The sequence below is a fragment of the Podarcis raffonei genome, chromosome 7 (assembly GCF_027172205.1).
Source record: "Podarcis raffonei isolate rPodRaf1 chromosome 7, rPodRaf1.pri, whole genome shotgun sequence".
Lineage (NCBI taxonomy): Eukaryota > Metazoa > Chordata > Lepidosauria > Squamata > Lacertidae > Podarcis > Podarcis raffonei.
In genome coordinates, this window is record NC_070608.1 from 51,875,933 (window position 1) to 51,899,136 (window position 23,204).

Genomic DNA, 23,204 nt, shown 5'->3' on the forward strand with positions numbered 1-23,204 from the left:
TTCACATGTCTTCCCTCAAAAAACCATGGGAACTATAGCTTACCTCTCACAGTGCTACAATTGCATCCTTAACAAATAATAATTCCTGGGATTCTTTGGGGGAAATCATGTGCTTTATATGTGTGTATATGCATCCTGAGTTTCAGGAACATGATAGAATCACAGCAAGTCTTTTTTTCTGAAAACATAACAGCATCTTGTGTGATTTTAGAGGAAGAGACTAGCATGTGGAAGAGACTAGCTCCCTAACAAATGATACAGTACTTCTCTCTCTGTTTTTCTTTTTAACCTTTTTATGTCCTTTCATGCTATCAGTTCGTCTGACAAAAGGAAAATGTGACCTGCAAGTTCCTGGTTTAAAATGCATGAATGATAAATTGATGATGCAAACGATGCACTTGGTGAGCCAAGCATTTTTGGAAGATGTACACAATCAGCATTTGTTCTGAGTGGTTTCTTTATAGACAAGGTTAATAAACCTGAGTATCAGAGGCAAAGCTTCAAATGACTGAGCATGGCTTCCCACCTTCCATGATGTAAATAAATATTTCATAATACCCAGCCACTCACACATTTTTATTTTATTACAAGGAACAGCTAAATCTAAAAGTGGTAGGCATTTAGAGTTTTACAGATCTTAGAAGGAAAGATCTGCCTTGTATACATGCGGCAAACCTCTCTGCTCCCCATTTACAAAGTCTGTTTGTGGGCTGCATGCGTGTTTGTTCCAGGAGCTACAAGCTTGCATGAATATAGGCCTCCCTAGGCTAGACCTGACAGACCCTTCTAAAGGCACCCTCTGAAATCCTCAGAGCTTGAAATCCCAGGGCCTAGAAAAGGCAAATGGTTGTATTGTCCCTCAACAGGCAGATACAACATTCAGGGTTTGAGGTCTTTAGTCAATGGATAACTAGTCCAGGCTATAAAGCTCAGTTGCTTCAGGACACCATTGAGGCAACTTGTATGTTTTGCTGTCAGTGATAGTATAATCAGCTGTGGTCCTAAAGTCCACACCACTTTCCAAGGTGTTGATTTTCCTTCCGCAATGAAGCCCCACCAGGATTGTGCTGCTGGGGGTGGTGCGCTCCCCCCGCCCCCTTCTTCCTCCACCAGTGGGTCCCCAGGTTCAATTCGTAGAATCTCCAGGTAGGATAAGGGATTTCCTTGCCTGAAATTGTAGCCAGTACTGAGTGACATGGTCTGACTCAATATAAGACAGCTTCTTGTGTTTCTACATACATGTCTTGCCATGGGCAGTTATGTAGGGGTCACCAACTTCAGACTTGAGAAAAACGTCATCAATGAACTGGGAAGGGGGAGGATTTCTCATCCATAAATACAGAGCACCCCCGTCACAAAACACCACTCCATCAACAATAAATCCAATGTATCAATTTGGATCACACTTTGTACATTTTCTAGCAATTTTTAAAAACTTAATGGAACAGCATTAAGTCTCATTTTAAAAAAAAAGCTTTTGCACTGCAGGGGGTGGAATTCACCTATTATCTAGCAACACCTGCAGATGATTTAAGATGCTTATATTTATGCTTTAAATGTCATATTCATTATCTCAATAATACCCAAGGGGAGACACCAGCATAAATCAAAGCATGTCATTAATGCATTTGTTAAGCGGGTTTTCTTTGCAGCATGCTTAGGAGAAGCTACAGATCAATGAGGAAATCTGGAACTGCATGCCAGGCAGTGACTATAACATTATTCTTACTAAAATTGTATGGTGAATTCCACAAGGATAGTACACACCAATTACTGAATTTGTGGTGCTGATTAATTATCCATCTGATTGCTTTTCAAACACACTGTTTGTTTTTTGCAGTCACTGTGAAGGAAAGACTGATGTACCATTTGTCTTCTCAGTTTAGATTAAGAATATTCTGCACAGTGAGCTGGATAAATGCATATTAGAAAGTAGTGTCATTTTGAATGGGTTTCTTTATTCATGTCATTCTGGTAAGTCACTCTGCTGCTGTTGTTTGTTAGGGAAGCAAATTTAGGGCAAAGCTATCAGTATGAGCACTAGAAATAGTTTTCTTTTACATGATATTACGGGTACTTTTTCCTAGACTATGCGACTTATACTTAAAAATGGTTCAACACATTGATTTGAAACATCATGAGAAGAAAGCTTGTACATGGAACATGCTGCATTTGAGGTATAAAGGATAAGAAACAGCTTACTTTGAATGAGTTAACTTGTTTGACAAGACACTCTGGCACTAAACAGTTTGAGAAAAAATGGGGAATATAAAATACTCAGGCACAAATTCTACATGTGCTGCTTTTCCAAATACTTGCTGTCTAAGTAAACTAAGAATTTCTGCCTGATAATCTATAAAATGCAACGTTCTCTCCCCACAGCAATGTGTACTGGATATCCAGTAACTAATCCTACAGGTTCAGCCTCCTCAAACACTTGCTGTATATGCATCTGATGGCCACATTTCTCACTCTCGCACATGTACACCAACACCCACCCACCCATGTTGAATGGAAAATCAGCATGAATGACATTTGGCTGGATCATAGAATCACAGAGTTGGAAGGAACCCCCATAGTAATCTAGTCCAACTCCTTGCAATGCAGGAAATCTCAACACATCCAATTTGAAACCATACCAGACCTTGCTTAGCTTTGAAAATGTGCTAGCCGTTTTATTGCCAATTTCATACTGACACAAAACATGGTTTCAATTTTATTGAAAATACAATTTATAAAGAGGGCCAATATGGTATAGTGGTTAAGAGTGTTGGAGTAGGACCTGAGATAACAGGGTTCAAATCACTATTCAGCCACGTATGTCACTGGGTGATCCTGGACCAGTCACCATCTCTTAGCCTAACCTACCTCACAGGGCTGTTGAAAAGATAAACTGGGAAGGAGGAGACACATGTATACCACCTTGAGCATCAATCAATCAATAAAGTATTTTTATTAAATGAATGAATGAATGTACTTTTAGCTTGCATTTCAGATGCATGGTGGATGTATTCCACCAAGCAGATAAATGTGGTCCACCTCTCTGTAACTGACAGCCATCCACCCCCCCAGTAGTCCTGAAACATGAATCAACCACAATATAGGATACCATACTATATTTATATTTTCTAAATAACCATCTATTAAGTGCATAACCCTGCTGCTATTTGCTAGCATTTTAGAGCCTCAGTGAACAGAGAAAGCCTTTAACACAACTTGGCAGACTAAAAGCGTTGTCATTGCTGCTGCTGCTGCTGCTGTTCATTAAATTACAGAAGATGGTTGCACAAATCATTAATATCATCAGAAGAAAGTAGTTTTTAAGACTACTGGTTTTGTGACCAAGCTCTATTTTTTAAAATCCTCTTTTTTTAAGAGAAGGAAGATGCTTCATCACAGCAGGGGGAAATATATTTATTTCATAAAATTTATATGCCACTTAATCGTAAAGCACAAAAACAAAACTCAAAGTAGTTTGCAAAAAAAAGTAAGGTATTTTTATGTTGATGTGATTCTTTTGCTTTGCTCTGTAACCACAAGATCCTACAGCTAGTTCCAAGAGAGATGAGAGACATCACACTACAAAGTGCTTCAATTCAGCTGAAGATTTCACAAGACTATTGAGCAATTTAGTGTTAAAATGGGGGTTGGCAGCAGAAAACCTGCTGACTGCAATTCTGTAAGGGTTTATCTGTCATATTGCACTACACCAGGAGTGGGAAATCTTGGGCCTTCCATATATTGATGAACTCCCATCAGCTCTAACAAACCTGGTCAATGGCCAGAGATGATGGGTGTTGTGTAGGTTCCCCACATTGAATTACCTGGTTCCTTTATGCTCACTCTTGTGTCATTCTGGGTAATCTCTAGTGCTTATGCTCATTTAATTGAGGCACATTGCATGACTGCGCAACACACGGTTGACACTTGCCTGGAATACATAACCCTGTACCTCAGTAATCTCAGCTCCAGAGATGTGCTGATCAGAAATAAAGGCCTTTCAATGGTGGTGCTTCATTCATTCACGCTGTGCACCTTTTCGCTCTAAGACTGTGCACAAACTACACATCTGAAGCACATTCTTTCTCTCACAGAATTCTGGGCACTCTCATTTGTTAAGGTTTGCTGAGAATTGTAACTTTGTGAAGGGTGAACTACAGTGCCCAGAATTCTTTGAGGGAAAGAATAATGTGTTTTGAATGTGCTTTAATATTGCAGTGTGTACACAGCCTAATTTCCAACAGAGAGATGCTAAAATAGGGATGGGCAGCCTATGGCCTTCTATTAACCCTGGCCATTGGCCATGTGGGCTTGGGCTACTGGAGTCTAACAACATGCCATTGTTCTCCTCTGCACCATGATCTTGGTTGAACGCACTTCAACCTGAGAACCAGGTGAGGTGGATAAGATCTCAGAGATGTCCTTCTTTGCTGTGGCACCTGTTCTGTCTCTGCACCACCTTGCCCCCTTTCATTACCAAAAATGGCACGCGTGTCAGCGGTCACACATGTGCTGATTGCGTACAAGTGGGGAGGTATTAAGTTCAGTGAAAACAAATCACAGACAAGAGAGTAAGGACAAATCCATACCATACATCCGCAGTGCATTCAATACACATGGCTTCTCCTAAAGAATCCTGAGAACTGTGGCTATAGCTACTATTCCCAGCATCGGTATGAAACTACAGTTCCCAGGATTTGGGAAGGGGAAGTCACGTGTTATAAAAGTGTGTGGGATACACTTTACTTGTATCTGTCCCAGGAGTAAAAATGGGAGTACAGTGGTACCTCAGGTTAAGAACTTAATTCGTTGTGGAGATCTGTTCTTAACCTGAAACTGTTCTTAACCTGAAGCACTACTTTAGCTAATGGGGCCTCCCGCTGCACCGCTGCGTGATTTCTGCTCTCATCCTGAAGCAAAGTTCTTAACCCAGAACTATTTCTGGGATAGCGGAGTCTGTAACCTGAAGTGTCTGTAACCTGAAGCGGCTGTAATCTGAGGTATAGGTAAAGGGACCCCTGACCGTTAGGTCCAGTCGTGTCCGACTCTGGGGTTGCGGCGCTCATCTCGCTTTACTGGCTGAGGGAGCCGGCGTACAGCTTCCAGGTCATGTGGCCAGCATGACTAAGCCGCTTCTGGCGAAACAGAGCAGTGCATGGAAACGCTGTTTACCTTCCCACCGGAGCGGTACCTATTTATCTACTTGCACTTTGACGTCCTTTCAAACTGCTAGGTTGGCAGGAGCAGGGACCGAGCAACAGGAGCTCACCCCGGCGCGGGGATTCGAAGCGCCGACCTTCTGATCGGCAAGTCCTAGGCTCTGTGGTTTAACACACAGCGCCACCCACATACCATAACCTGAGGTACCATTGTACTAATGCTGCTGTTGGGAGACTGGCACTCAGCTTAGTCATAATCATTATTTTCAACAGATCTGCTATGAGTTGAATGCCATCCTTAATGTTTAAACACCAGTTTTGAAGAAATGGGATGCTTGCAACATTTGCTTGCCAAGTCAGCACTGTGACTGATGCAGTGCCTCACAAAAGCTACACAAAGGAGCTTACGCACAGACCTTATAACTGCAGCTTTATACCTAGGAAAGTGCTCAGGGCCAAATCCCTCCTGGTTTACACTGCTCTTGTCAGCAGCCATTCAAATCTGGGGGAAAAAGAAGCAGCTTAATGTATTTGATTATGCTTCTGATTTAGAAGTGTGCTTGTTTGAGTCATGAATAATTATCACTCTCTCTTCCATGCAGATTATGCTTGAACACAGCAAAATTCTTTTCCAGTCAAATTGCATCTGAATGCAACCACTAAGCTAAGCAGGGAAAGGGTGTAGGGGTGGAATATTTATCTGAAAATTGGATATTATGCCAAATTGCATTCATTTTGTAGGTATTTAATAACTGTGGCAAATGTGTTTTATTTATGTGTCGCAGTCCTTGTACTCAATTGAACAAATATATCTACAGAGTCATTGTGCTGGGACTTATAAAGTGGGAGTGCATGCCAATCTTTGCTTCTGTTGCCCTTACTATTTTTTGATATTGAGTTAATGTTGAGAGTCAGGTGTTCCTACCATGGGAATTTGCTCTTCCTAAGCAATAATATGTCTCAATAATATGAGATAAAAAGAACTCTGGCGGACTTAGTTGTTCCAAGTAACTAGAATGTGAGTCACACCCATATTTATGCAAGGCGTAACAGAGTAAGGACTCCATCCAATGACCTGTTCACCCAGCATTCATTCTGATTTGCTTGCAAAAAGCTTATGCAGTGCTTAGACTATGTCCTGTCTTTACTGAGCATTCATACTTATTTGTTGATGGGGTGGTTATATGACAATAATCATTGATCCTGATTTGCTTGCAAGGTCTTGACCTGACTTCCAGCTAATCAATTGTCCATCCCACATTTTTCAAAACTTTTCCCTGTCATTTTTCAAAATCCAAAAAAATAAAAATCCATTTTATTTTTTAAGTGAATTTGTTACATGAGTGCAAGAGGAAGTGTTGGGTGTGCTACACGGCCTGTTTTGCAATCATCAGGCTTTCCTCAGCTGCAGCAGAGGACACTCTCTTTGCTAGTGTTGGAAAAATATTTAGTTGCTAGTCCAGTCAACTTCTATGCATGAGAATTAGGGGAGAGGGGGCTATCTTGTCCATTGCTTCTGGCAACCACATGGCTTAACCCAGCCCTAGCAGTCAGGGGGGTTTCATCATGGCACTCCTTTTTGTCACAACATTCAAAGTGTTGGTACTGACCTTTAAAGCCCTAAATGGCCTCAGCCCAGTATACCTGAAAGAGCGTCTCCACCCCCATCGTTCAGCCCAGACACTGAGGTCCATCGCTGAGGGCCTTCTGGCAGTTCCCTCACTGCGAGAAGCCATGTTACAGGGAACCAGGCAGAGGGCCTTCTTGGTGGTGCACCCACCCTGTGGAACACCCTCCCACCAGATGTCAAAGGGAACAGCAACTACCAGACTTTTAGAAGACATCTGAAGGCAGCCCTCTTTAGGGAAGCTTTTAATGTTTGATGGATTACTGTATTTTTAATACTTTGTTGGAAGCCATCCAAAGTGGCTGGGAAAACCCAGCCAGATGGGTGGGGTATAAATAATGTTGTTGTTGTTGTTGTTGTTGTTGTTGTTGTTACTCACAGCCGTTAACAAGGTAAAGGTAAAGGGGCCCCTGACCGTTAGGTCCAGCCGTGACCGACTCTGGGGTTGCGGCGCTCATCTCGCTTTATTGGCCGAGGGAGCCGGCGTACAGCTCCCAGGTCATGTGGCCAGCATGACTAAGCCACTTCTGGTGAACCAGAGCAGCGCACGGAAACGCTGTTTACCTTCCCGCCGGAGCAGTACCTATTTATCTACTTGCAGTTTGACATGCTTTCGAACTGCTAGGTTGGCAGGAGCAGGGACCGAGCAACAGGAGCTCACCCCGTCACAGGGATTCGAACTGCCGACCTTCCGATCGGCAAGTCCTAAGAGTAAGTTGTTAATAGGAAAACCCTGCTGAGCACCCACATGCAGAACCTCATTTAACATTCCAAGTCAGGAAACAACGTCCGGGGAGGGCGGGAGGGAATAAAAACCTGCAATTCCTAATGCAGCTGAGCACTTTGAGCTGGACAAATTTGTGCAGCAAACCAGGCAATTATGAATTTTGTCAACAACACTAATCATTTTCTTAGTTCCAAGTCAAGGCATTTGACTCTCGGAGACTAGAGCAATACTATTTCTGACTGCTCCTGAATGGCAATGTGGTTATTAACTGCTGGAAGAATGCCAAGATTCCACTGTCCCTTGCTACTTCCTCATCACTATTCATGATTTAATCAGGATGCTGAATATGGTTTGCATCCTTATGCAGATTTATTTACATGGGCATTATTTTCTTCGCTGTTTTGAATTGCTTCTTCCCTTTGAAAAGATATTCAGCCACGGTTGTTCAGAAGTGCCAGAGCCATTTGGCTGTGTTTGCTATCACTTAGCATTGTCTATGTGTCAGTGATTATCAATCCATAGTCCACATAATTACAGCAAGAGGTGTGGAGCGGGCAGGATACAATCCCACCCTATATTGGGTTTAGGAAGGATTTTCCTTTCCTTCTGTGAATTCAGTTTATTGGCAAAAAATAAAAATTAAAAATTAAAAAAAATGGTAGGGAGCAGATGGCAATAGAAGGGTAGTCATGGTTTTGGGGTCAGGTACCTTAAATTCTCTCAAACTTCAACCTAGCCCCTTCTCTCTGACGCCCTGCTAGCACTCTTTCCAGTGGATAGTTCAACAAACCCCACAATCCATCACAAATGCCATTCCTCTCAAACATTGTATTGGCAGAAGTTGCTCAAGCTGGAAAACCCAAAATGGGCCTTCTAAGAGCGAGCAGTGGTGTTGAGTGTGGGACATAGCACTTTATGAACACTTAAGCTGTCATCATAGAGTAAAGGGAATGGTAAAACATGAGAAGTTTGACAAAATTTGGTTCCCATTTATCAGCTCTGTTTACATAATGTAAAAGCATCACCCTCCAGACACTTACACTTCATGCCAGAGAGGTTCCCTTATGTTCCAACAGTTATGAATGAGAATGAGCTTTTCTCCCCTTGGCTACTTCAATATGATATTGTGCTTGTATGTTTATGAACTGTGGTACCTGTGATATGTTTACATGTTTTCTTGAACTATTATAATCAGTGGTACCTTGGTTTAAGAACAGTCTGGTTTAAGAACGATTCGGTTTACAAACTCCACAAAACCGGAAATAGTGTTCCGGTTTGAGAACTTTACCTTGGTCTAAGAACGGAATCCAAATGGTGGAAGGGCACCGGCGGTGGGAGGCCTCATTAGGGAAATCACACCTTGGTTTAAGAATGGTTTCGGTTTAAGAACGGACTTCCGGAACGGATTAAGTTTGTAAACCGAGGTACCACTGTATAAATATATGAGTGGCAAAGAGACAGAGATGGGGAAATACTAGGCATTGCATCACACCCATATTTCATTGGCTTCCAATATCACATCTTACCATGCTTATACAGGGTACATATCTCAATAGAGGCCCTTGGGAACAGCAGATGTCTGGGGCTTTCACTCTGGGGTCCTCTTCCTTCTGCAGCCCAGAAGGAAAAGGAAAGAGAGATGTTTCTACTTCTCTATAAATCTGCTGAGCTGGCCAGAGTCCATATGCAATGGAATAACAACAATGAGAGTCCTTGAAAGCTTCCACAAGAGACACGGAGAGAGTCTATGGGGGTCACGATACTACTATCACTTTAAAAATTCATGCTGCCTCTGCATTTGCTTCCCCGCCCCCTTGATAACTCCCTCAATCTGTATATGCATATACAGTGGTACCTCGCAAGATGAAATTAATTTGTTCTGCGAGTTTTTTCGTCTTGCGAATTTTTCGTCTTGCAAAGCACGGATTCCCTGGGTATTAACGGTTTTAAGAAAAAGGAAACAAACTCACAAGACATTTTCATCTTGCGAAGCAAGCCCATAGGGAAATTCGTCTTGCGAAGCAACTAAAAAAACGAAAAACTCTTTCGTCTTGCGAGTTTTTCGTCTTACGAGGCATTCGTCTTGCGAGGTACCACTGGATAACATATTTTTATGAAACAGTGCTAAGTATTTCTGCCTTCTTTCTCTCAGTGATAAAATCCAGTTGAGAGAAAGTCCCTGTAGAGCAGTCTGCATTCTTAGTCTGTGGTAAAGAATATATTGATTGCCCTGTGCCACTGGATATACAATATATACCCATCAAAAGGATGAATAGATGTAGAGACACTATGTTGTTATGAAACAAGAAGTAAATCAGGATATGCATAAAGAAATACACACACAATAAAATGGGCACGGAGTGAAAAAGTTAGTATTAGTGAATGAACTCTTGTATGAACTTGATTAATACCGCATTGGCCCGAATATAAGCCACACTTCCCCCCCCAAATTTCAACAGTGAAAAGCTAAAAAGTGTGGCTTAAATCCGCGACCTTACAAAAATTGCTGTGGTCAAACCATAGCAGCCCATGAGGTAGAGGGTGGCTGGGAAGAAGTGGGGCCACAAGTGAGTGGGGCAGGGCGGGCGTTGTATGAGAGGGGAGAGAGAAACTTCCCCTCACAGGCTGCCCAAGTTTGTTCTCCTCTTTGGGGAGCACTCCCGCTTCTCCCGTCAATGGTGGGCTCCTCCATTTTCCCATCCTTCAATCTTTCTCTCCAGTGATGCCTGGATGCCTTGAGCTGATAGGGAAGACAAGAAGCCAAGGCAGGAGCAGGAGCGGTGGCACAATGTGTGCCTGTGCTGCTTGCTAGGAGGAACCGGCCTGGAGGGGGTGTGAAGAGCGTGCGTGAGAAAGCACCTCAGACAGACACACACGGCGAGCGCCTTATATTCAGGTATTTTCTTTTTTTTTTTTCCTTGAATTTTAAAGGTGCAACTTATTTGTGGGTGCGGCTTGTATTCGGGTCAATACGGTACATGGAGACAGATTTCATCAGGTGATTTGTTCGCAAGATCTTCATGACAAAAACAAAACTACTGACTGTTCTTCTCCCCCCCTCTCTCACTTTTCAAAAACATGCATAATGAAGGTGACTTGTTCACTGAAGCAAGATCCCTTGACTCATAGATCCCAGCCTGGCAGGCCAAAGATTTACCATTGTATTATGATTTATTTCACTGGGTTGCTTCCATATTGGGTGTTTTAAACTAAATAACTGCAGAAGTGGAACAGCATCCCCTTGTGCAACAGGACTTCTCCCATCCTCCCCCGGCACATGCCCTGCACCATCCTTAGATCTCCTTTGGAAGGCAGTGGGAACCCAAAGAACAGATTTAGGAGGAATGGGAGGGGGTAGAGCAGGCATAGGCAAACTCGGCCCTCCAAATGTTTTGGGACTAAAACTCCCATCATCCCTAGCTAACAGGACCAGTGGTCAGGGATGATGGGAGCTGTAGTCCCCAAACATCTGGAGGGCTGAGTTTGCCTATGCCCGGGGTAGAGGCAGAAGTCCCATTGCACAAGGGGAAGTTCTTGCACTCACACAATTACTTGGTTGACTACCAGCCCGTGTTCTTGATTCCAGAGATTATAGCAACTCTAAAACAAATTTGATGCTAATGGAGTCACTGCATTTGCAGGATTAAAATATTAATAAATCCTAAATAGATTTCTGTTCTTTAAAAGGGTTAACATTTTGATTGCTCTGTGCTGACTGGGATAGAGGTTGGAGTTTGACAGGCAATCAAGAAGTCATGATAGATGAACCGGAAAAAAACAATTCAGAACTCTCTCTTTTCTATCTGGCAGAGTTGGAGAACACAGTGCATTTTTCATTCATTATGGCTTTATGTTTATAATTAACCAACCCCTTCCACAAACCCCTTTCACACAGTAGACATGCTCACTTTGAAACTCTGCACACAGAAAAAAAGGTTGGAAAGGGCAATAACAGCAAGGCTAATGCTGGTGCTTCCAGTTTTTAATGCTAATGAGGCTATGTAACCTGATTCTCTCTGCTTCAGTTCACAAATACAATTTTTGGAGACCAAATAAATGAAAAAGTGGTATGACAGAGAGGAAAATTTGCTTGAAAAATATTTGATGCATCACATTTGTGTGTCATGAAATGTCCCATTTATTTTGATGCATTTTATTCTCTTATGTTGAAATGTGCATGATGTGAAACAGTCTGAATTATACAATGCGATATCTGGAAGGGAAAGTGTCAGAACTAAATAACAGAAAATAATGGTATTTTCTTGGCTCAGACAAACAGCTAACCTTGGACTTGGCTTCTGGAAACAAGGAAAGTGGAAATAGAGCCTGATGACCAAGTTCTCGCTTAGGTGAGGGATTGTGATAAGCACTGTATGGTAATTCTTGCAAGTAAGGCTGATTTTGTTAGTAAAATAAATATAATGAGCTCGAGTTGAGCACATATCACTTTATACATGATGATAAAACTAGAAAGGGAAAGGGAAGAGTAACAATACTCTTGCAGAAAGAAAGAAAGAAAGAAAGAAAGAAAGAAAGAAAGAAAGAAAGAAAGAAAGGATCCACTAGGCAGAGATGTAAAAGGACTAGGAAAAAGAAAAAGTACAATTCATCATTTGGCAGAATGTTAATACATCCAAATAGAAATATTCTCAAATAACTTTAAAGAATTGGAATGCCCATAAAATGGAACTACTTTTCTATAATATAAAGTGTTTATGGTTAGTCACACTTTTGTAGTGACTGATCATTCCCCTATCCATAACAATAATATTACAGGGATTAGGCCATCAGATTCCTTATGATAAAGTAAGCTTATCCCCACCCCACATGGAAATTATTAAGGGACTCCCAAGTGCGCTGCAAACAATGCAGAAAAATGGAAGCCTCTTTTGCAACAAAAGAAAGCTTCTGAGAAATGTAGAACAAGTTTCAGCCCAGGGCTAATATAATCAATAAAGTCAGTAGATGTGGTGGTGTCCCCATGACAAAAGTATGATGTATCTCCAATAGTGTTCCTCAGCCTTGGTTTCCTAATGCTGTTAGACTACAACTCCTATAATCTCTCACTATTGACTAAACTGGTCAGGGATGATGGGCAACATCTGGAGACAACTGTTGAAGAACCCTGCAGTCCAACTCATATTCCTGCTCATGGATGTCATTCATTTATTTCATGCTCTCCAATATTTCTCCAATGAACATAGGGACATCCCATTCCATAACAATAATTTTACTGTTCATACCCACACATCTTACTGAGTTGTCCTAGCCACTCTGGGCAGCTTCCAACATATATATTTTTTTAAATAAAACATTAAACATTAAAAAAAATCTTCCTATACAGGGCTGCTTTGAGACAGCTCAGGGATCAGATAACTCCATACCCTCCAACATTTCTCCAATGAAAATAGGGATGTCCTATGGAAAAGTGGGACATTCCGGGATCAATCAAAAACTGGGACAGCTTCTCTAAATCAGGGATGTCCCTGGAAAATAGGGACACTTGGAGGGTCTGTTATTTTAAATTTAGATCTCTGACTCTATTTGGCTTGTAATAATAAATCATAATCACTAGAATAAGCAGAATAAAATAGCTCAAAGCTTGGTCACAATCAGCCCATTGATTCTCCCTAGTAGGATCAGGCAAGCTCCCATGGATTCAGATTGTAATGGGCCTAACTCCAAACATGCAAATTTTGGAGTTGCAAGACTGAATTAGACTTGATCCTTGGTCCTTAATTCAGAATTGGCCTGGAGAAGCTTATTTCTGTTTCTGTTGGACCATTCTGTAAGACCTCCCCACAAACATGCCCTGTCAAAGGTTATGGCAATTGAGACTTCAGATTAAATCTAGGTGCGCCTGTGAACATTGTCATTCTAAGTCTTTAATGGAAGATGCTGTTTGCCTATGAGCACACCTGTGTGAATTCATCTGGGGTGGTTTGGTTCAGAGGTAGACAGAGGAGATTTCTTGCCTGCCTGAACAGATTGTATCTGCCTACGTTTGTTTGGTTTGGTTTTATTTATTTATATAGCAAATAATAATTTCTGACAATGTGTTACCCAAATGCTTGATTTTCCAATTCTTCATTCCTGGTGTGAGGTATGTATTGGACTGTTTCACATAAGTCAAGTGGAACTAACCCAAGACAAGTAGCTTTATGATTGCTATGTAACACATAAAAACACTGCACTTTGCAGTGCATACTCTAAATGCTATTTGTTCATGGTGAATTTTAGGAGACATTGTCTTTTATGCGTTTTGTTATATTGTTTTATGTTTTAAGTATGGCTCACACTTAAATAGCTTCGTAATAGTTTTATACTATTTTATGCAGAAGAGAACAAAGAAGGATAGAAAAAAATAAAATATTATTAGTGGAAACCAATTATACTTGCATTCAGAATAGCCTTAAATTGAGTTGAATGCCAAGGTAGTTTGGAACAATGTAGATTTAACCCTGAGTTTATGAAAGAAGGCAGTGCTTTATACAGACTTATAGTTTAGGTAAGAGCAATCTGTTGTGACCAGTTTATTGCATGAACAAAAGGGGAAATTAGTTCATGCATATGAGCTTCAAAATTAAAATTACAAATTAAAAAGCAGTCATTAATAGGATAAATAGATAAAAGATAGATGATATAGATGTATAAAAATTAAGATAAAAGGTTTATTGAAATATTCATTCTATTTCATTCAGCATTTAATTTATTTATTTTTACAAGAAAGAAAATACAATGGCATTCATCTCAATCTAAAACTTGAAATTTTATGTTGGGGTGGAACTAAACTTTTCTCTGGCAGAAGCTGTTGTTCTCACATTTTCTACATGCATTATCTTCTGTCATTTGACTGGAAAGCAAATGAGAATAGTTTTGTCTGTCATAATTGAAGTCATTAAGGGTCCCAGGCCAATTATTAAATAATACAGATACATAGGTTTCTATATGATATGGCAAGATGCCATTTGGAAAATGAAAAAAGAAAAGAAAAGATGGTAAGCAAATATAAATAGAGGCACTAGCGGAGGAAGGGGTGTGTGGTGGGTGCGGTCTGACCTGGATGTCATCCCAGAGGGGGGTGACATCACCACGCCTCCCCCCCCCCAGGACGTTCACCATGGGCGGCGCCCCCTTGGATGCTCATCCCGCCCCCGTGGGCGGCAAGGTGGGTGGCTAGCCCTACCCCCCGGGCAGCTAGCCCCGCCCCGGGTGCACAGCTAGCTCCACCTCTGAATAGAGGGGAGTCCTTAACAGACCACTTCACAGTTCCTTACAACACATTTAACATATAAATTGAATTGGATTCAAATGCTACATCATTAGATAGCTGGAATACCTGATCATTTTCCTAAAAAAAGTGACTCCTGAAATCCATGAGGAGCTTTTGGAAATGCTATGCAGATGTAAACTGTGTCGGTTGCTCAGCTTTCTGTGTCTACACACACAAATATGTTAATGACAGAAAATAAGATGCTTTTGAACTATCTAATTGATGATGCATGTATATATTGCAGTCCTCAGAAAGATGAAGATGCAAAACCTTACATTTGCTTCTATTGAAATTCATTTTGTTAGTTTAGGGGCAGTTCTCTAATCTGCTAAATTCATCTTGTATCCTGGTTCTGTTTTTTGTGGCATTGGCTACCCTCTACCAGTTGTGTCATCTGCAAATTTGATTAACATCCCCTCAGTTCCTTTATCCAAGTTGCTTATAATTATATTAAACAACAGTGGGCCCAGGACAGAATCCTGTGGCACCCCACTTGTCACTTATTTCTGGGATGATGAGGAACCACTGGTAAACACACTTTGTGTTCAGTTCTCTGAGTATGATTTTTGCTTCCTGTACAACAGCATTGGTCAGTTTTTGGTTTGTTTTCTGATGCTGTTATTCTAAGTCTTGTTGGGTTTTCCACATAATTTTATCAGCTATTCTCTGCTTGAGGAGTATCATCTATCTGATTAATTAGAAGATGGCTTTCTCTAACTCAGTGGCAGCAGCAATAGTGTCAGCTGAAGAGCACTTGGCACAAAAACCTTGCTAATGCATAACATTAGGGAATTTACAATGGCATAAATTCTGTCAGCTTAAGTTCCACCAGCATAGCTCCAGTTCAGCCAAGATGACTTGAGCCAGGACAGACCAAGATCTGCTTATTCAAAACTTTCTCATTGAAGCAGATCTTAAATTTGGATTGCACTGTTAATCTCACAACTCTCACAATTCATACCTAGATTCCTTATCTCACAATTACCTAGATTCCTTAATCTCACATACCTATCTCACATCCTTATCTCACATACCTAGATTCCTTAATCTCGCAATTCATACCTAGATTCCTTACCTAGCACACAGAGTAAGCTATCAAAGATGTGTTTGCTTGCACTTCAATTGTCTCTTGCTTTCCAGCAAAAGCTCCATATTGGCCTTTAGTATAACAATGTATGGAACTAAGTAAAGGGGTTAGGACAGCAAACAGGTTATGTAAGGACTTCTTCTAATTGGTGTGACACAGGGAACTCTCAAAAAACTGGTTGACTGATGGCAATGCCACCATAATCCAGATAGCAACTCACTCACCATTCTGTAGCTAAACTGAATTTACAAAGACAGCTAAACAAAGAAAATAAACCAGTCATACACTCTGTGGCCTTGTGGATTGGCCCTAATTTAAGACATGACTACCTGTAGCCAACGGAAAGAATGTAAAAATGTCCTGTCTGAGGACTGATTCATACAAACACATCGATCACTTGATGCCTGAAAAGCCATTGCATACATGTGTGGCTGATGCAGAATGCCTGCCCATAATACTCCGCCTGGTCACATGTTTGTCCCCAAGGCCATATCCTGGCCACATGCCCTGTGGAAGAGTGAAGAGTCCAGATGTACACTCAGAAGCCTCCTCTAACACAGCTACCATTGGATTAGTAAAGGCCTGCACATCTACATATGTACAGTACATATATAGGAGCCCTTCACACTTCAGCTGAAGGGATGGCTGTCAATGAATGGCCATGTCAAAGATGTACTCTCCCAAGTGCACATTCCCAGCATGTGCTCTCCAGGGAGCTGGCTTCAGGCACCAGACCTATTGACAGACCAGCTCTCTGCATTACAAAGCTGTCTATGTGAAATGAAAGCTGACAACATTATGCTTGCCATGTGGGAATTCCTTGTGGATGATTGCAGTGCCTGGAGACAGACAGGTCATGTATCAACAACAGTGAGAAGAAGAGGAATGACTGCTGGGAGAAGCACAGAGAGAAGAAACACCATGGCACACCTATAGCAGCAAAATCAGACACCTTCATCTGCCCCGCCTGCAATAAAACATGTCTCCCCCATATCAGTCTCTACAGCCACAGCAGCTGCTGTAACTCACCAGCAGTTTGAGTTTACCCTAAAGGCACACTCTTACATTGTCCACTGAGACAGATGGATGACAACAGCAGCAATAGATGCAGTAGGAAGGCCTATTTGTGCTTAAGGGTGTGGCCAATATGTGCATTTTCACTCCTTCCTCATTTGTCTGGTAAATGCAAGAGAAGTACAATGGAATATTCTTACACTGACATCTGATCATTTTGAGCTAGTTCACACATATAGGTCCATATATTCACTTATGGCCAGCAAGATTTGGTACAACAGCTTAATTTCTTGACATTTCATTGCTATATACCGGATTGATGGTGTGTGGCTGATTGTGAGAACTGACGCCATTGTAAGACACTGCATTCAGCATTATGTGAAGCAATATTATTCTGTCCTTGGCTTTATATTTGCAGTGGGCCATTCATAATTCCTATTCAGGAGCTAAGGATCCAAGTTTACTGAAATAATGTTAGGTTCTGCTCTCAGTTTATGCATGATAATTTGAACATTTATCAATGTCTCCCACTGATACAGCTACGTATGTGGGAGCTATGGACAGATATAATAATATATGCAAGCAATACAGAGCTTTCCCTCCCTTGATCGATGTGCATTGAGAATAGAGGTATTTGGGCATGTCAATATGTGATGTTGTAGTAATTAAGAAGCAAACATGCATATGTGAACCTGCTTCAATAACTGAGCATTCAAGTGATGAGAAAAACAAGCTATGTTCATGAATGTGTGAACTAGTCTTCAGAGACACACAAGAGCTACAAATCTTTTCTTTCTCTCTTTCATCGGCATTGGTAAAATTAGGACACAATTCAGCTCCAAATTGGTTCTCTCAAACGGTATGAATATTGTATGCTTTACTTGAAGTGTTTAAATACAGAAACTGTCAGTATCTTTTTAAAATAAAACACAGCATCCACCATGCCTTAAAATGTAGAAGAGTTTTCAAACAGAAAAGAAGTTTCAAGAGAGGAAAAGTTGGTTTTTTAACTGCTGGTGTTTTCATCTTTCTCAACATAAAAGTAATTTTGTTTGATGGAGCTATGACCATTTCTTCCGCTTTAGACACCTTGAGAAACAGGAATCTATTTTCAACCTACCTAAAAACATACTGTAGCTGAAATAATCTCACAGTGTCAAAGAGATAAAATAAAAACCCTTCATCTTTCAAAATTTAAAGGAAAACTATTTGTGTGTGGGTGTAGAGTAAAGAGCTAGCATTTTAGGGTGAAACATTCTGTTTGTATGGCCAGGGTTAAGCTGAATTTTGGCCTATAACTCCATTCACAGTGTCTTCCTGCCTCTTATTTTGAAGAGTTTCAGTTATTTGTGCTATTTGGGTTAACTAAAATCCATCAAAATGACCACTTGCTTAGTTCTCTCCCTCATTGAAATAAATGGAACACATTGAACTTTGGCTGAATTATGTCTTTGTCTTCAAGGTTTTAATGTTCCACTTGTCTTCAGTATAAGGTTAGTCTTTTCTTGAACTTCTCAGTCTATTCAATTTATCTACAAGTTCAAGAAAAGACAGTAAAAGGCATATTTGAAAACAACAACCGTTCCTTGTCAAACCATTTAAAATATACAATGAACTTCAAACTTCTGAGTAACTATAGCTACAGTTTTCCCATCACAATTTTTTAAAATTAAATTATTAAAACAGGTTCTTTGCTCATAAGCAAAACATTTTGAAGCTGTGAATTATAATGCTGTAGATGAAAAAAAATATTTTTAAAAAACTGAACAGTATATTCAGCATGATCAAAAATTGATTTTCATAAAAATATATATTCCAAGATGCATATATTTCTTTACTCTAGAGCAAGCCATATTTACATTAATTTATAGATTTCCGATCATTGTGTATACACATAGAACTTTTTCTCCTGTTACATTTCTGCCTCCTCCCATGCAAAATACCAACTTTTGCATATAAATAAATCCAGAACTATCCCTGCAGCTTTAATTTGGGTAGGATTTTCAATAGTTCTTTCCTAAAGGAAAGTGTTAGTGGTAATATTTTCATGGCATACTACAATTTCAAATCTGCAGTTCAATAAACTCATAGCAAATTGTCTCAGAGGTCTTGGCTATCTGAGCACGTTGTTTGAAACTATAAACCAAAATGAAAGAGAAATATGAATTGCTGAGGTTGACCGCTGTTGTAGTCAGGTGCTGAATTATGGAACAAATTAGTTATGAAACTGTTTCTGAAGGAATCAGGGAACTGTACACTCTGCAGTACCACAAAATCAAATGAAGATACTCTGAATGAAAACAAATCTATTGTTTCTATGTATTTTTTGATCAAATTTTGGTGCCTTCTATGACCAGAGATAGATAACCGCTTTAACAAATCTTTGGCATAAAAGTAGAAACTTTTCCTTCATGAAACAGCTTAATGGAATGGACTTCTGAGTTGATTTGCTTACGACTGCAGCTTTAGTTAAGGAAAACTAATCCTAAACACACACTCAGTGACTAAAAACTAATTCCCACTGAAATCAATTGGACTTCTTTGGACTAAATATGCTTAGGATTGCATTGTTGGTGATATATTCAACGTTTACCAAACTTTTAAAATAATATCTGAACAAGTTTGCACAAAATAATATATTTATATTGGAGAAATTACAGAAAAGTCCCATTCTCTATCTCTCCTCAGCAGGAAAGAAACCATTTGTTTTATTGCTGTGATAATGATGATATGATCATGAAATGTGGTGTTTTTTTTATCCCATTACTGTATTTGCTTCAAAGATGTTTCACAGATTTTTTTATGCTGCTTCCAAAACCTAAAAACACTTCATAGATTTCAAATGACAATGAGGCCAAAGAAATATATGTACAACTTTATCACACCTGGCTCCACCTTGATGGATCCCTTTAGACAAAGCACTACTTCTCTGTATAACCGAGTTTACCAGGTTGCTTAGAGAGAAAATAAATAGGAGTATGATTGTAAGCTACTATTGTTGTAAACAACAAGAAGATTTGCACTCTGATCCAAAACACATTTCTTGAAGTGTAAAGTGTCCGCCTCAATCAAAAGATGTCAATTCCAAGTAAACGTATTCAGAACTAGAGAGTTGGTCTTTCCAAAACTCCCATTTGAAGTCGTTTTAGATTTTATTCTTTTATTAAAACCAGTACAAATATTTTTTTTTAAAAAAAGGTATTGAAAACTTACCTGTGCGGCACCAAGCCCTCCTAGCTTTTGAAGAATGAATAATACAAAAAAAATGGCTTAAACGTCTGATGAAAGAAAGGAGAAGTTCTTTTGACTTCAGAGCCTTCTGAAAGCTTTGGGAAGAAACAATTTCATGCCAGTAAAAGGCACTTATGCTTTGGGATTTGAAAACTCACAGTATGTCACTGCTTACTGCTTGCTATTTTGGGTGTTCCTAGTAAAACATAGACTCTTTTGTGCAAAACATCATAATGCTTCTCTGAAGTTCAGGCTGAACCCAGCATTGAAATGAAGCAAGACGGATGTAGTGAGCAAAATGAAAATGGATTTTCTTTCTTTTTCTTTCTTTCTCTCTTCTGGAAAAAGGACTTACTGGCAAGTACCAGATGTGTTAAAGAGAAGAGCCATTTTCTGTGTGAGTGTTTTGCAAATGAAATAGACATGCCCTCCACTTAGATGTTAAGAAAACAATCGATCGTTTTACAGGAGCTACAAAGTAATATGAAGTAAAGGACTGGTTCTGCAGCACTCCCCTTTTGCTTCCTTAAATATATTTTTCTATAAATTCTTAAATAATCCTTCCTGTTCCCAGTCTCTGAGTGGACCATGCCTACTTTATTCTTTTCATAGAGCTCTGTACCCTAATTTCTGCCAGCTTTTGACACTTGTAATGTATATTTTAAGGGCCCATCTTATTTTTATGGTTCTACGTTGTAATAAGCTGTTTTCAATATTGTGTTGTAATTGTTCAAAAGCACACCAGTGTAAGTAAATACATAGGTACCGCTGCAGTGGGAAGGTAAATGGCATTTCCATGCGCTCTGACTTCCATCACGGTGTTCTGTTGCACCAGAAGCAGTTTAGTCTTGCTGACCACATGACCTGGAAAGCTGTCTGTGGACAAACGCTGGCTCCCTTGGCTTGAAGCAAGATGAGCGCTGCACCCCATAGTCGCCTTTGACTGGATATAACTGTCCAGGGGTCTTTTACCTTAACCCTTTTACCTGTAATTGCTGTAACCTGCCCTGGAACATTAGTAGTATTGTTACTATCATTACTATCTCTATTTCCAATTTCCTGAAATTATTCTCCCGCTATGACAACAAAGACAGATTTTCTGCTACTTTCTGGCATGTGGAAAGAGAAATTCTTTCAACATGTTGGGAAGGCAATTTCCACTTACCTTCCAGAAGTGTGGTCCATGGGAAGCTATGAAATGAGCCCAAACTACATCAGCTGGCTATGCTTCCTGGAACAAATTGGGATTGATGCAATGCAACCTGCAGGGGTGGGAGGAGGGTTTGCAGATGGTTAGATTATTTGACCCTTCGTGTCACTTCCAACTCTACAGTTTTATGATACTATGATGTGGCATTGCTTTCAAGGCATTCCAGGAAGTGTGGCTCATAGCAAACTGGGGTTGGGGGAGTCTTGCAACACAGTAAGTGGCATGGTTGGGTTTTTTGTTTTGTTTTTGTTTTAAGTTACTAAAGCAATAAAAATGGAAAGTCATTGGCTTCTTCCTAAGATAAGCATCTACCACCCAAATTGGAGAGATTTATTCCCCTTATAGTTATTTGAGGAGGGTTTCATTTTGTCCCACCCATCCCATGAACTTTTAATGAATTTAGGATCATGGATCACATAACAGTTTGAGAAGAGGATATCCAAAGCTATAGACCAGAGGTTGGCAACCTTAATTGGAGGATGGGCTGGTCAACGCTCCCTCAGACGGAGAATGGGCCAGAGTGTGTGGGCATGCGCATTCTTCCAGGTTGGAGGAGTGCCTGTGCACATGCGCACACACTATTTCTGGTGCTCCTCCGACCCGGAAGTGCACCAGAAATAGCATGCGCTTCTCTGTCCCGTATGCATGCGCACATGCTATTTCCGGTGCACATCCAGGTCGGAGGAGCGCCCGTGCGCATGGGCCAGTTAGACAAGCCTTGTGGGCCACTACTGGCCCATGAGCCTTAGGTTGCCGAGCCCTGCTATAGGCGATCAGATGTGCAGTACATTTTTCTTCCTTTATATTTTATTGGATTTCAATGACATGCTCATTGTAGTTTCCTAAATAAAATGAAGATGCAAGTGTGGTACATATACAAGGTTTTACTAGTAGCACAAAACACATGGACAACCACAAATATTTTAAAAACAACAAAGATCCTTGTGGCACCTTAAAGAGAAATAAATTTACTATGGCATAAGCTTTGTGAGCTTGAGTCTGCTTCATCAGATGCATTGCCTATGTCAGGTGCACAAATGTCTTATTTTAAGGTTGTACAAGATTTTTTTGCTGTTTTTTCTTCAGTAGACTACCATGGCTACCTCTTTGGAAAATATCACAGTGGAATCTTGTTGCTAGATGTGGAGTATGACAAGGAACTGCTTGACCTTTCAGTGGACTGCAGAAATTAGTTATTTCTGATACACTTTTGGTCTTTACTCCTTCATCTATTATTTCAATTTAGTTTTCTTGGAAAAGATCATTGTGACCAAAGTTCACTCAATGGTGCAATACTGGCCATGAGAAAAGAGGAAGGAGAAAGGCAATTGACACCGGCGGGCAGCCTGATAACTTTTAGCAAAATTTTGTAACATAAAAACTGTATAGAATGCAGTGTGCAAGGAAATTTAGCTCTTGTACTTTACAGTACAAGATGCATTCAAGAGCTTGGATCAGCACAAAACTGCTTCAAGCAATCACAAGGAAAGCCCTTTGCCAGTTCCCTCATAAAACAAGGCCAAATTTATGTTTGTGACTTTAATCACAGATACTTGTGGCAAAGATGCCGTGCTGTATCAGGATGAAATTTATTGTGACGTGGGAAGTCAGTGGTGATATCTCCCAATGTTTTGTTTGTTTGTTTGTTTGTTTGTTTTTGGTTAAAAACAGCTGGGCAGGGTGTCCCATTTGGATTTTAGCTGTGGGACAGGAGAAAGGAGCAATGCAAAAGAAGGACATTCCACACACCAGGACAGTCACCTCATTGTGTCTTATTACTGATGCACAAAAACGCTAAGGCAGCTCTTCACAACATGGGAACGTATGCCCAAATAGTGCACCAGCATTCACTAAAGTTATCATTATAAGAGCTATG

The 23,204-nt window shown here is 40.4% G+C and overlaps 1 protein-coding gene across 1 annotated transcript in view; it reads right to left on the reverse strand.

Annotated features, from left to right (window-relative positions):
* The window catches only part of LOC128417650 (cadherin-19-like), a 61,243-nt gene extending 40,906 nt beyond the window's left edge, over window positions 1-20,337 (reverse strand). The window contains exon 1 of the mRNA XM_053396615.1: window positions 20,101-20,337. The gene's annotated coding sequence lies outside the window, so the exon portion shown is untranslated. The remainder of the gene's footprint in view (window positions 1-20,100) is intronic.
* Window positions 20,338-23,204: the final 2,867 nt, after the last annotated feature.